The 12,569-nt window shown below is 37.3% G+C and overlaps 1 protein-coding gene across 1 annotated transcript in view; it reads right to left on the reverse strand.

Annotated features, from left to right (window-relative positions):
• LOC150092873 (KRAB domain-containing protein 2-like) overlaps positions 1 to 12,569 on the reverse strand; it is a 105,004-nt gene that overhangs the window by 85,721 nt on the left and 6,714 nt on the right. The window lies entirely within an intron of this gene.

A 12,569-nucleotide genomic window follows, 5' to 3' on the forward strand; every position in this document is an offset into this window, starting at 1 on the left:
TCAAGAATATAACCATTAACTGCAACACAGCAACCTAATATGGATGGATAGTGGACACCAGTAATTAGTTCATTTTGTACCCAATGATGGAACAAAAAGTTGACAAGATCATCATCATCATCATCATTTATTTATAATTTTACAATTGTAAATAGGGAAACCAATCAAAACAAATAAGTAGTCTGTGCACACTAAGATAGGACTTGAAGATTGTTATGACGTGAAGGAAAACCAGGCTTCTCTGTCATATGCTAACTGACGGATCTCTGATGAAGAGAGTTGGAGGAAATGGGGAGAATATTGCTGATGTATTTTCAATATGGAGTTCGAGGTCTGCCTCTTTTTCTTTTTCCATCTGTATGGGCATAGAGGACCAGAGCATCAAAGGGTACAGAGGGTGGATGTCTGAGTTGGTGGCCGAGCCATTTTATTTGGTTTCTTTGAACAGTGCTGACTAGAGGATCTTGCTGGGTTTCATCTAATACAATAGAGTTGGAAATGTAGTCTTCCTAGGAGTAATCCAGGATATTTCTTAGACAAGTAGTTCCAAAGCTATTTATAATATTGGTTGCTGCTTTTGTTGAGATGTTCCAGGTCGGGGAGCAGTACAGAAAGATAGACTGGCTGGTGCACTTGTAAAGACGAATTTTTGTCTCCTTTGAGATGAGGCTCAACTTCCATACTTTATTAAGACTTTTGTGGAACTGCAGTGCATTCTGTTTTCTTGTTTTAATGTCTGTTAAAGAATCTGAGATGTGTGATCCAAGGTATACAAAGTCCTCTACTTCTTTAAGGTGATCATTTTGATTTATATAGATGTGCCTATCTATCAGATTTTAATATCTTTGTTTTTTGGGAGTTTATTTTCAGTAAAATAAACTTCCAAATATTTCTGCAGTTCTCTTAAGGCTGTTGAAGTAGTTTTGGGCATCTGCAATGTTGGAGTCAATGAGGACTATATCATCTGCAAAGCTCAGGTCTTCAAGTTGCATCTGTATATATAGGACTTTGATAAGGATTCCAGATTTAACTTAAAAATATTAGATACTGTGGCTTGACATCCCTGGTAGGGTGCCTCGATTGCCCTGATAAGTTTAGGTGGAATGCCATAAAGTTTGAGCGTTTTCCATAGTCGTTCCCTGTCAACAGGATCAAATGCTTTATTAAAGTCAATAAAGTTCAAAAGCAATGGTAGATTCTTGTCCTTTGAAACTTCTATTAGTTTTCTGATGCAGTGAATGTGTTCTAGAGTACCACGTTTTTTGAGGGATCCAGCCTGGTTTGTACGAAGTAATTATTATTATTATTATTATTATTATTCAGGCCTCCAAGGAGTCAAAAGACTCTTCGAGGGAGGTCCTTCTTAAGACATAAAGTCTGTCAAGACTCACTGAGGGGAGGTCCCCCCCTGAGAAACACAAAGTCTATCATACCACTCTTTAAACTCACTGACCGTTCTCGCTCCCACCACTCCATCAGGCAATGCATTCACACGGCTCAACCACCCTCCACACAAAGAAACCACTCCTTACCCTCTTGCTCACAGTTTCCTTTCGTAACTTCCAGGGATGGCCTCTTGTCATCACTCCTTCCCGCTGATCAACCAAGCGAAAGAACTCCCCAGTGTCAACCCTGTAACCACCTCTCAACAGTTTAAGTCTCAATCATATCACCTCTCCTTCTTCTATCCACCAAACTCTGCAGTCCACATTCTCTCAGCCGATCCTCATAACAACTATCCTTGTACAGTCCTGAAACCATCTTTGTCATCCGTCTTTGTATCCTTTCCACAGTTAATTTATCCCCTTCAAATCCTGGGGACCAAATCTGAGAACAATAGTCCAAGTGTGGTCTGATCAGAGACTTATACAACGGAATGATAACCCTCTTATCTCTGCAGGTCAGTGTCCTTCTCATAATAGCAGCAATCCTCTGTGTTACCTTCACCACCTTTGCAATATGTCCCCTAAACCTCAGGTTTCTATCAATCATCAACCCCAGATCTCGTCTCCCCTACTTCCTCCAGTATAACTCCTCCCATAGAGTATGCAGCATCCCATTGATGTTTCCCAAACCTCAAGACCTTACATTTTGCTGCATAAACTGACACCCCCATTCATTTGCCCATCTATCTAGCTTATTTAAATCCTCTTGCAGGGCCCACATCTGCACTATTACTAATAATCCTTCCCAGCTTCGCATCATCTGCAAACAACTGAATATCCCCCTGCAATCCACTAGCTATGTCATTGATATAAAGGTTAAACAATATAGGTCCTAGTACTGAGCCCTGTGGGACCCCACTTGTAACCTTCTGTTTCCTTGATACTGCCCTACCATACACAACTCTCTGATACCTATCAGACAGCCAATCCTGAATCCAGTTGACCAATCTGACATCCAGACCCATGTGCTGCAACTTAAATATCAGCTTATCATGTGGCACCCTGTCAAATGCCTTCGCCAAGTCTAAGAAAATTGCAGTATATGCCTTTCCCTCATCTAATGTTCTTGTAACTTTATTATAAAAGGCTAGCATATTGCTAAAACAAGAGCGTCCTTTCACAAATCCATGTTGATTCTCACAGATAACATTACCCTCATCTGCCCAATGCTGTACACAGTCCCTCACTACTTTCTCCAAGATCTTAACAACTACTGATGACACACAGACTGGCCTATAATTAGACACTTCCAGTCTGTTACCACCCTTATGCAATGGCACTATCTTACCTTCCTTCCATTCCCTGGGTCCCTTTGCCAAAGCCAGACTTTCATTGAAAAGCCACGTTAAAGGTACTGTCAATTCCCTAGCACATTCTCTCAAAACTCGTGGCGAAATACCATCCAGTCCCACAGCTTTACTGACATCCAGAGTACTCAGTATCTGAAACACACTCTCCTCCTGTACCTCCAGATCTCGTACCAGTCCTATCCCTCTAGCATTAAAACTGACTCCTCTAGGATGAAATACTCCAATAAAGTGTTCATTGAACAATTCCACTATGTCCTCTGCATCAGTCACTCTATTCCCATTTTTATCCCACAATATCATTCTTCCACAGTCATTTCTCCTCCTACTGGCCACATAGCTAAAAAATTCCCTAGGATTTTCTTTGGATCTTAGGGCCAATCTCCTCTCATATTCCAGTTTCGCTTTCCTTACCACACTAGTCACTCTTCTGGCCTGTGTCTTATATTCCTCATGCATCTCTTCACCTATCTCCTTATATCTCTTCCATAGCCTCTTTTTCGCATGCAATTCCTGTTTAATATTGTTTGTCATCCACTTTACTCCAAATTGCGTCCTCTTCTTCACTCGTGGTATACAACTTACCATTGCTGATAACAAATATTCTTTCACAATTTCCCACGCACACTAATGGAGTTATATGTGGTTCAATTCTATTTAATATCATTTTATTGTAGATTTTTAGTGGAGTAGAGAGGAGTGTGATTCCTCTGTAGTTTTCAGGTTTATTCAGGTTACCCTTTTTTGGACTTGGTATTATTAGACCCTCTTTCCACTGTTCAGGAACTTTACCAGAGGAAAGTGCAAAATTATATATGTGTAGAAGTTGTTCTTTGATATCTGTAGAGCAGTGCTTTAAAGCCTCAACTGTGATGCCATCTGCTCCTGGTGATTTTCCTGCTTTTTGTTGTTCAAGGGCCATTGCGAACTCCTGCATGGTGAAATCGGCGCAGTTGATGCTAAGAGTTTCCTGTACTATGGTTTTCAAGATGAAATCAATGTTTGGGGTTGGCGTGTTTAGAAGAGTTTGGAAGTGTGCCTTCCATTCATCAAGTTCTTCGGTCTTGCTTTATGATAGGATCATAAGAATTATAATAATTATTATTTTTTTTTAATATATTTTCTCGAAAATATTTAATTTCTTTACATAAAGTCTAAAAATGTAACTAAATATTTTTTTATGGTTTTCTTAGTTACTGCCAAGCTATAAGACGTCATGGCCTTCATCCACAAATCTGAATTAAAAAAAAACACTAATGTAATTAATATGTGTATAATAGGCTTTATTATATAGAGATTTTATGATTTCGAGTGTTTTTATCCACATATGTTTATAACGGCACAAGAAAAAAAGACGTTTTTTTTCATAATGCAAGGCATTATACGTAAATGAAAACATGCATGAAGGTGATCATTAATAAATAGTCATCCCTCGACTTACGTCCGGGTTCCGTTCCATCCGACAGGACACAAGTCGATACATTAAATCAACAGAGTTATAGGGGGTTAGGAGGAACTTAACTGTAATAAGTATACTGTCATTTTAATTTTTAAATCTTATAAATCTGTACTGTGCATTACTGCCACTATAAAACAGGAGGATAATCACCCAAATCTTCCTCCTCAATCACATCTTCATTACCTTCCCTATGTGAAGGACCAAGCTGCGGCTCTTTGTTTGTAACCTTTGTTTTTTTGATGAAAATGTCCAAATGTGCTTTGTTTATTCCTCTTCTTCTTTTCATCATAAATTTGTTTATAGCAAGCAAACGCAGCATGTACTTTCCTTTCTACTAATAAATAGAGTTCAACATTGGAGTCCATGTCTTCAGCCATTTTGAGAAGATTGCTAAATGCATAGAACATTTCTGGAAGACCCTTCACTGTAAATTGTTTAACTACCTCTTTTTGTTTCTCTTTCCCCTCTTCTTTTTCTTGTTCTTCCTTTGCTGCAACATGTTGTTCCTCCAGTTCGACCACTTCTTCGTTGGTCAACTCTTCAGGGACACTTTCTATGTGTTGAACTATGTCATCATCATCATTCACTTCTAGATTAAGATTGTTTGCATGCCCACTATTTCTTCACTCAATTTACAAAGGTCTTCATTTTTTTTTTCTTTCAAAACTTCCAAAATCATGCACAAACCTTTTTAATATCTTTTTCCATATGCAAGTCTTACAACCTCTGTCCAAAAAGAAACCGAACTTTTGATAGAAAATAAAACACAGGCCAATTATAATTATTCAAATAATTTATTTCAATCAATATACTTTCCCCCAGCTTCGATACAGCGTTTGGCATGGTAAATTAATTCGTTAAATGAATTTTTTTATATTGGTTTTTGGGATACTATTGAGGTCGTGGTTACTGCCGCTTGAACGTTTTCAATAGTGTCGCATTGCTTTTCTTTCATCGGCAAATGAAGTTGGGGGGAAGAGAAAGAAGTCACAGGGTGCTAAATCAGGTGAATACGGCGAGTGATCCAACACACAAACTTGATTTTTGCTCAAACACTGTCTCACAATGTTCGAAAGATGAGATGGTGCATTATTGTGCAAAAGTGACCAGCTGCCTGCATCACGATATTCATGCTGTACGTGATGAATTCTCACTATCAATTGCTTCAAAACTTCGAGATAAAACTCAACTTTGACCGTTTGGCCAGGCAGAACAAATTCTTTGTGGATAATGCCTTTGAAATCATAGAAACAAATCAGCATCGTCTTTACTTTTGACTTCTCTAAGCGACTTTTTTTCAGATGCCCCTCTTTTGGTGGTCTCCAATCAGCACTCCAGCGCTTTGTTTCAGGCTCATACTCAAAACACCACGTTCACCCAGTAACGATCGTTTCGAGGACGTTTGAGTCCTTACGAGCGGTTTTAATGAGGTTCTTGCAGTGTTCAATTCGATACAGTTTTTGGTCGTCGGTTAACTTGTAGGGAACAAATCGCGAATTCAATTTCCGAAGGCCCAAACTCTTGGTCAAATTGTTGTGCACGGTTGATTTTGGAATTGCCAATTCATCTTCAGTCAATCTCATGGATGATTTCAGGATGAAATCATGCACTTTTTGGATGTTAACTTCGCTCAGTCCAGTTTTGGATGGCCCAGCTTTTCATCATCCTCAAGCGTCTTCTCACGACCACTTTGAAATTGCTTAAACCACTCATAAACTTGAGTACGGGATAAGCATTCATCACCGTATGCTTTTTGAAGCATTTGATGCATTTCAGTACCAAGTTTAACACAAAAGACAATTGTAGCTCTCTGTTTGAAACTCATTTTCCGACCATTCGTCGAAACACATTGTCACTCTTGGCACTATAACTCGGCTTCTAATGAAACAAATGTCATAAACAGTTGACATAACACTAATGAAAGTTGCCGCTTTCGACAACAAAAAGATACAACAGGTGGCACCAATAGTTTCTTCTATTTTCGAAAAATTCGGTTTCTTTTTTTTGGACAGAGGATGTACATTGAGAGGTCACTTCGTCCAAAGCCACAGAAATCTTTTTAACAGCATGATAAATATTGAATGCTTTCCAGAATTGCATGAGAGTCTGGTCATTCCCTTCAGGGGCAGAAATGGCTTGTGGAAAAGTACTCTGTAGATAATAAGCCTCAAACACTGCAAGAACTCCCTGATCCATCAGTTGGATCAATGAAGTAGTGTTTGGAGGGAAAAACATGACCTTGAACTTGGAGTGAAGATCACCAATGTAAGGTGGATGACCTGGAGCATTATCTAGAATTAATAAAATTTTAAATTCTACATTTTCTTTCACACAATAGCTTTCCATTTCACTCACATAACAGTTGATTAAGGCATCTGCAAACAAATATTGAGTCATCCACGACTTCTTATTGCTCCGATAATGAACTGGAAGAATATGTTTCCTAATGTTTTTGAAAGCTCGTGGATTCTCACTGTGTCATATCACAAATGGTTTCAGTTTATATCCAGCTACATTATCCCCGAACAGAATCGTAATATGGTCTTTAAGAGCTTTGAAACCAGGCATAGATTTTAGCTGTTTGTGGATGAATGTCCAATAGGGTATTTATTTTCAAAACAAGGTCTCATCCATATTAAATATTTGCTGTGGCAAATAATTTTCCTCTGTAATAATTTTATCCAATTTCTCCACAAACTCCTTGGCAGCCTTCTCATTGGAACTTGCAGATTCACCATATATTTTCACATTATGCAGTTGCAAAACACTGCTTGAATCTCATGAACCAACTGGAAGAAGCATTGAATTTGTAGTCATAATCAGGCCCTGCTTTTTTCTTCAACATGTTGAAGAGACTTAATGCCTTAGCGGTTATGGTCATAGTGCTAAGGAATATGTGCTTTTTGGTTCAGGTCCTCTATATATGATGGAAGTAGCTTTTCCAATCACCGATAGGACCTTGTTGTTGCTTCGACACTATCATCGATTTAATGGAAGCAGATCCTTTCACAGCCTCTACAATTTTATCCTTATTTTACAAAATGTAGAATGAGACCATTCAAAGTCATGTGCGATCAGACTGACTGGCTTACCAGCTTCATGTTGCTTTATAACTTGCTTGCCTCTTTTTCTGTGATTCTTCACTAGGTTTTTTAATTGGGCATGTAAGGGCCATGTTGCACAAAATATCATGAAATAATTAACAATAAATACACAAATAACATATTATTCAAACACAAAATCAACAGAAGAACTGTTGAAGACAAGTGCCAACTGCTGAGGGAGGTTGCCAATGAATGCGCTGCTGCCACTGCGCATGATGCATTGTTGCTAAACATAAAATATTTTTACTTTACGCTTGCTTGCTTGTGTCTTGTTCGAAAGTATAGTCGAACATGTTATTTATTCCCTTATGGGATCATGGACATAACTCGAACGGACATAAGTCGAGGGATGACTGTAATTAATAATAAATTGTTATGTATTACTGATAAAGTGTATGCAGTTTTCCCTCCATGTTTCAGACTGATAAACAAGCTAATATATGTTGTTTTTAATTTTTTTTTGTTTTATATTGCACTTGTGGTATGTTAGAACTGCAGATAGACTAAGGTCTTTTTTTTATTATTTTTAAGTATATATATATATATATGTGTGTGTGTGTGTGTGTGTGTGAATGCACGCACGCACGCACATACACACACACTCTCTCTCTCTCTCTGAACTTCAACTCTGTATCCACTATTATCCCTAAATCCCTAGCCTCACAAATTTCTTGCAGTATTTCCATCTGTGCACTGAATAGCAGCCACTGCACTTTGTTCAGACTAACAGTCTGGATCACTTGTAGAATTTCTACATCATGCTTTTTGAAAGCATCTAACAGATGCATTCAGCAACACAGTATTAGGGTATAGTCTTCACTTGTGCAGCTGCACTGTGTTGCTGAACTTTTCAAAAAGCATTTAACAGAATGTTACAGTTAGACCAGATGGCATTATACATTAAGCTGGTGGCATGATAAGAGGATGGCCAGTAGACATCAGAGTATTATATGGTGGAGTTGAATCAAAGAGAAGAAAGGTGTCCAGTAGTAGTATGCTACAGAGTTTTGTACCAGGGCAGACAGTGGATCAACCCCAGATATGGAAGAAAGCTTTGAGATAAGCAAGGTAACCTGACAAATAAACAGTACTGGACCACCAACTACATTGCCACCAGAGCTGGTGGTGCAGTTCTTGGCAAGCCTCTTGACAAACATCCTTGTTGTAAAGGATGTTAGCTGAGGTTCAGTGATGAATAATACATCAGGTTTGGATGTCTAAGTGGTGATGCACATTATCAATGTTGATAAAGTGTGAAAGTATTTTGCTTACATGGAATTTTGTTGCAGTTTTTGGGTATATTTTTTGTTTTGTTGGAATTTTTGTTACATTTTTCATGGTTTTTATGGGAGATATTTTAAATGTTGGTTTTTCTTTCTCTTACTGTCGATTCAATGCTTTCAGAATGTGGTTTGGGCTTTGTGAAGACAGCTGATAAATTTGCAGATGAGTCCGTGTTCCTTTCTTTGCGTGAACTCTTCATCTGATTTAGGGCCAGAGCTCTGCATCAATAATGGAGTTGCATGTGAAAATCCACTATATTGCAAGCAATAGTTTGCAAAATAGTGGATTTGCAAATGTTTGGAATATAACGAGCCCAACTAGTTTGACTAGCTGACTGATCATAACTAGGCCATCCATGACCATGCATCTTGGCAAAGCAAGGTTAAAGCAATGCATGCACACCAGGATGTCCACATGTTGCTCCATATAGCAAACGCGGCAGCAGGAGAATTTTAAATTTTATTCTTTGCATCTTGGCAAAGCAAGGTTAAAGCAATGCATGCATGCACACTGCCAGGATGTCCACATGTTGCTCCGTATAGCAAACGCGGCAGCAGGAGAAATAGATGAAAGGATGGAGAAAGAAAAGAGGAATAATGAAAAGGATCAGCATGATCACTTGAAGGCCCTTCCATCACAAATTAGTGCCCTACATAGAAGATTCAACAAAAGTTGAAAGGCAAAATTCTATTTTTTTTCTTTTTCTTTGCCAGTGAATTGGGAATGATTAGCTATATTTCTTGTAAACTAAAAGAGTTTAACTAGGCAGTTGTCTGAAGAATTAGATCTGATTAATGATTCAATGCAACTATTTTGTTGATTTTTTGGTTTCTTACTAAAAAAACACCATGCTACAGCAACCACAACTGGCTGTTAATTTTTTATATATTTTTTTAATGATAATTTCATTCAGAGAAGGTTAGAAATCTATTAAGCATTTAAGTACCACAAATGAATTCAGTGTTAGATAATCCAGGAATCCTCTTCTTAAGTCTAAATATGGAACTTCTGAAACAGGCATCTCCAACAAGAAAGGTCTCAGGAGGTGAAATCATCTCACACTATAGACTTTCACAAACATACATGTAATGTTGGGACTGAAACCCACTGTCTATAAGGTAAAAAGAGGAGTTCCTATCCACTGGATAGTGCATGGTCTCATTTTTGATATTGAAAATCTACACAGTGCATCAATTGTAGCAAATATATACGAACATCATATGTAAATATACACTATTTTACGGAGTACTTTACTGTATTCCATAAGTACTACTTATGAAGTACAGTAGTTTGCCACATCGTATGTGGCAGATACAGTAGCCTGTATTTTCTAATACCTTTATTTAACAATGATTTACAAGCTTGGTTAACTGGTTGGTATCATTTTTTTAAAGGTATATCAGCATTCATATCTAAATAAACAATACTTAGCAAAAAATTATACTCCTGCTTAATCCTTTATCCAAGTATAGTTAAACAAGAATTTACATTTGTGGTATTTTCAGGACCATGCTACTTGTATAAAGAGGCTGTTGACCACATCGATTGCCTCAGCATCCCATATATGCAAGCACACGTCCTTTTTGGACTTGGTTTTGAACTTTATAAGCTCTCATCAGTCTGAGCTATAGAATCATAGCTCAGAGAGAGCGATATGTAAGCAGTAAAATAGTATAATGTTATATTATTAAAGTACTCTGAATCAGAGACTGTTGAAAAAAGTCTTTGCACTTGGTTACAAAGAAAATTTTACTTTAAATTTTATTCTTGATTAATTTTTTTACCTAAGGTCAGTGGTTAAATTCTAAACGAATAAGTTCCAGGACCCTATATAAAATAACCAATTGTATTTACCTTTGAATGCTATCCTGGGGAAGCTCCAAATCTCCCCATCCCTTTCATCATGCAATCGTAACCAGGCGACTGTTGATATTGACTTTATATACACATTCAAAACTGTAAACAATTGTTGAATAATAACACAATAATGTAGGCATAATTACCGTAAAGGAAGAAAAGTCACAAAACAGAAAAATGTTCCTACAAAATAACCAATTGTATTTACCTTTGAAATGCGATCCACTGGTCGAGTGTCCAGCAAGTCAGCAAATCTCTCCTTTTGTTCAAAGTATTAATATTATTGCCTTGCAACTGATGGGAATTCTGTGCATTCTGTGGATTCGTTACAGACCTCTTTCTCTTCGGAAACTACACACATTACAAACCGTCATTACAAACTTGTTTTGTATTATCACTGTCATCAAAGCTATTTTTCCATTTAAAGAAGATACCAATGTACTTATTCTTAGTTGAAATACAGTACTTAATCGAATATAACTCGCACCCCTGATTTTACTTTTTGAAAAAAGAATTTAAAAAGTTTCACATATATCTTGCACATGAAAAAAAGCTTAAATACGTTCACGTCAAGTGATAGTCACTCGCTTGCAGAGGCAAGAAAAACAAGTACTTTTATTACGTCAGTGAATAAGGTATGAGCAGTCTGTGTAATATATTTCTCAACAAATAGTGCAATTAGAGACAACTGGGATAAAAACGACACTAATTAATGAATCACATGTCTCCTCATACAGAAACTATGCTGTATAGACTCAAGCAAAACGATATGTTGCACAGGCAAACACAGTATCTAAGTTTGCCTGTGCAAACTCTCTAAAAACTATTGTTATTAATTAGATGTGTGCGAGTTTGCCTGCCCCAAAGCAGCAATAAAATTCAACTGAACATGTTAAAACTAAGAAATATATATATATATAGTGAATGTTGTTATGGCAATTTCACATATGGAATTCAGTTGAAGAGAGTTAGCATTTCAACTCAATTGTCGGCTATGCTTTTATCTTTCGGTCGTGTGATCTTTTGTTAATACTGCACCGATCACATGCACGTCTTAATAACCTGCCATTGCTGTCTGTTTCGCATTAGGCTTAAATACCGAAAAATGAAAAATGACAGAAAAATGTTCTGGGTCCAATGCATAAAAAAGTTCTGGGGTCCGAGCCCCGGCTGAATTTAACCGCTGCCTAAGATAATCTAATCAACTTCACAAATCTACTTGTAAACAGAGGCTGCTGACTTTACATCATTTGCCTCAATAGCTCATAATGCACAGCACACTCCCTTTGAGATGTGTATATTGATATGTATTATAGAATACTCAGGCAAATGATCTGAATTTAACAGCCCTCAATATATAAACCAAGTCATAAAAATGCTGCAAGTGTAAACTTTGCTTACACTTAGTAAAAAGGAATAAGCAACGTCATTTACACTTAGTAAAAAGGAATAAGCAACGTCATTTATTGTCAAGTATAATTTACAATGCAACCAAGTGAAAAACGTTTTACAGTCATCTCTGATCAAGAGTATTTTAATAAAATGGTGATACACTATTTTACTACTGGTATATGGAAAATATAATTTCTGCATTGATTAATCTCAGTATATTTCGGTATCAGTTTCCAATAAAAATCAAATCTGATCTAGGTAGGGGTCCTTCCCATAATATAAAGCAGCATACATGTCTGAAAGGGAATGTGCTGTGCATTATGAGGCACTGAAGCAACTGATGTGAAGGCAATAGCTGCAATATATATATATATATATATATATTATTATCTGAGACCTCTAGGGAGTCAAGGACTCATCGAGGGAGGGTATAAATTACCCAAACCAGCTGTCATACTTCCCTGAAATTCACTCATACTAGATGCACTCACTACCCCATAAAGGAAAACTATTCCACTCACTGCTCTGTGAGAAAAAAACCTAGCTCTTATCCCTTTCTTGACAAAGAACAAACTTAGCTTCCATGGATGCCCGCATGTTCTCTCTCCCACCTCTTTATAACGAAAAATTTCGTTAGACGATAGATATCCTATAACATCCATTCAAAAGTTCATAGACATCTACTATATCACCCCTCTTTCTCCTATTAATCTTTAATCTA

This window comes from Typopeltis vanoorti, chromosome 25 (genome assembly GCF_054136105.1).
Source record: "Typopeltis vanoorti isolate ZY-2024b chromosome 25, IOZ_Tvanoo_1.0, whole genome shotgun sequence".
NCBI classification, from domain to species: Eukaryota; Metazoa; Arthropoda; class Arachnida; order Uropygi; family Thelyphonidae; genus Typopeltis; species Typopeltis vanoorti.